Genomic DNA, 3,825 nt, shown 5'->3' on the forward strand with positions numbered 1-3,825 from the left:
TATATATATATATATATATATCAAGGTTGTAAAAATCGTTTGACGGTAGCTCGACGGTGGACTGGTGTTAAGGGATCAATCGGTCTTGGCGGGGATTAATCGAGGATTAATCGGGGACCATAAATTATTAATAAAATATTAAAATTAATTAAATATTAATATATCTTAAGAAAAACAAGTGCTTCAAAATCAGAAAATAAGAAAAATTATAATTTGGAAATTTAGAAATACGAAAATATGAACATTTTCGTATAATATTTGAAATTTTGAAAATTTGAAAATTTTGGAGTAAAAAAAGAAAGTTGGTTTTTTGAATTTTTTAAAAAAATTTTTAAAATTTTTTGACCTTTTTTTTGACTTTTTTTTTTGATTTTTTTTTTTTACTTTTGTTGACCGATTAATCCCGCCAAGGCCGATTAATCCCGCCAAACACGATTAATCCTAAATTTCCGATTAATGCCCTAATCCTTGACGGTTGGAGAACGCCAAACGATTAATCCACGATTAATCGCCGATTAATCCCGATTTCTACAACCATGATATATATATATATATATATATATATATATATATATATATATATATATATATATATATATATATATATATATATATATATATATATATATAAACCGGTTTCGGCGGGTACCCAGCGGGTAGCGATTCCGAAAAAACGAGAACCGGAATCGGAACCGCTTAAGGCGGTTCCATAACTTTAGGAACCGGAACCGGAACCGGAACCGCTAAAGGCGGTTCCCTTTTCCAAACCGGCAGTTCCGAAGCGGTTCCGGTTCCAAAAGCGGGTACGCGGTTCCGATGCTCATCCCTAGACATGTGTGTTATAACAAAACAAATGTATTATGAATGAGAACACACATATATAATCGTTTAATCATTTTAATAATATTTAAGGTTCAAAATTCTTGTTCAAAATTGGAATAAGCCATTTTTTAAAATTGGTGAAACCAACTTTTTCAACAATCTTCCACATGAATAGGATATATAGGTATTATCCTTTGAACCTTCCCTTAAGATACATATTTATTTTACTAGCGAACCTGTAGACTTGATGTCATTTTACTGTTCTGCCATTTTTGTAAATAATCAATATGTGTCTCACATGATTTTCCATGGCCTAGTTAGGTTCTTATTGTTGTGTCCATTATGGTCATGGACACTTGTTTGGTTTTTTAACAGCTCCTAGGCATGTGTACATACAATTCTTTTTGAAGCGACCCCACTTCTCTTTTAAATACGTGATTCCATCATAATCATTAAAAGCTAAAGCGTGATGATTTCCAATTTATAATCTACGATTATATGCTCAACCTGTATCAATGCATGTTTTAAGAATTAGTTAAGGTTGACCTCCATAATGATTCACAAACGTTATTGGTTCTATATCTTAAAAAGAGCGTAACTTCTCCATACAATCTCCATTTTGGATGTTCTTTATATCCATACAGTTAGGAGAAGATATTCTATCCAAATTTTTTATCTATAGCTCTCACATATACTCAATTCATAAACTCTACTTTTAGGGCATTAAATGATACTTATTTTGTGAGTTGTTTTCTATTTGTTAATGACTTTCAACTTTAAACAAAATGGAGAAATATAAGTGAAAGTATGAGAAACATGATATAAATTGCTTATAAAAAACATTGAACAACATGCAATAGGTCCTAATATAGTGGGGTTCGTGGTGGTTTGAACGACTAACTTTGACCTATTTTTATCGATTGTTACATGATATCAGATACAACAAATAGAATTCAAGAAAAACCGTTTTTCTTAATAGACACATACTTGAAGAGGTCTATATAGCTTATCCTGGAGGTTTTGTTATTCCTAGTTATCCTAACAAAATGTGTAAGCCTTTAGATCTATTTATGGATATAAAGCAAACATCTCAAGGATGGAATCAACATTTTAATATGAAAACACAAGGAATACTTTTATATCAAAATGAAGATAACATTAATGTTTACTAAGAACTAGTAGGAACAATAGTGATATTCCTAATCTCGTATAAACAAGATATACTTAATCATGAGAAACTACATTCTGACTATGCAAGGCTCATTTCGCCTTGAATCGGAAAGTGTTTCTAGGATGAAAGACTTAGGAAAGACAAGATACATTCTTGGAATGTAAAATCTATAGAGATAGATAAAGATGAATGTTAAATTTTTAAATATTTATACATATGTTGATAATATCCTAAAATAGATCAAAATACAAGAATCCTTTGAATGACACTTGGAATTGCAACATGGGACCACTTTGAGCTTGAATCAAAATAACCTAGCCCATAGGTTTGAGCTAGACAAAATGATTAATATTCTAATTGAATTGCAAATAAATCTATCATTTATGTTTGTATTATGTATAACACCATATATATGATCATGCTTTGGACATATCGTAAGATACCAATTAAATACATGGGTAAATCACTAGATAATTGTATGGACATTCTAAGAGTAGTTAAGAAGAACTAAGAGAATGGATGAGAGATAATCAGTTTAAAAGAAGATCTTTATGTAAAGAGTTATATATGATTCTAAGTTCAAAATAGAGAAATATACTTATGAATTATAATTAGATTATGACTTAATTATGGAGCAAAGTGTATGTTTTGTTGGAATGTTGTCCAAGCAAAACATAATTTCATAGTCTACTACAAAATCAGAATACTTTGCTACTTTAGAAGTTGTAATCAAATATGGTTGGATAAATGAGTTTATTGAAAAACTAGGTTGAGTCCTTCCATTCAGGGATAACCTAGAAATATTTTGTGACTTATAGAGTGTACTTAATGAAGCTAAGAAACTTTATATCACATCAGAGCACCAATCATATTCTAAAAGATATTTAACTATATGTAGAGTAATGACTTGGTATGTTTCCATCTAACTAGTTAAGTAGTTGAGTAAAGATTACCCAATCATGCACATGCCCTCTCAAAGAGTCATGGTTGTCTAAGAGAGGTGTGCATGGAGTGTTGAATTGTTAATGCTTTCATCCATTATTGTAAGAAAAGCCTTACTCTTCCACTTGATTTTCTTGACTTTTGTACATACTTGGATGTCTAAAAATAAAGGCATTAGTATCATGAAAGAGTTGGTTCTTTTGCTTGATATTCTCTCCTTACTTGGTTGCCATTTTCATGATTTGCTTCTCCTTCCCCTCTCCTCTTTGTATTGTAATTTGGTGCAAGATACAAGTGTTTTTATCATGCTTCTCTTTAAGATTTTTTGGTATAAATGTTAAATATTAAGAAAAACATATATACAAATGAAGACTAGCATCTTTGGTGGTATTTCCTTTCTTAGTGGAGATCTCTAAAAAGATTCTATTTTGGAGCTTGTTGCCATATTCATCAACTCCCTATTTTCCAAAAGGATCCAAAGACTTTAAATTTTGTAATATTTCCTTTTTCTATGGTTGTTTTAATCTTCCTAAGATTTGCAAAATGATCCTTGGTGGGTAAACTGGTTTTAGTTTATTCAAATTTAAAAATGTATTCGTTGCTAATTACATCGAATTTGTCATTATAGTTAGACTATTTTTGAAGAAAAAACCCAACAAAATCATGAATCAAACTAGGAATTCCAAGTAATATGATCAAACTTCTTGTATATTATTATGTGAGAGTGGAACATATAAATAACTTTAGGGCTAGCTCAACAAATTTGATATTGATGCATATTTATAACTTATGGGAAGCTTACACTAATCAAGCTAAGTTTATGACTATTTATCATGGTTAAATACAACATTGAGAAATAAACTAAGTCAACAAATAAGCATAAATACATC

The sequence above is a fragment of the Lactuca serriola genome, chromosome 3, assembly GCF_051521515.1.
Source record: "Lactuca serriola cultivar US96UC23 chromosome 3, Lser_US96UC23_V15, whole genome shotgun sequence".
Taxonomy (NCBI): Eukaryota; Viridiplantae; Streptophyta; class Magnoliopsida; order Asterales; family Asteraceae; genus Lactuca; species Lactuca serriola.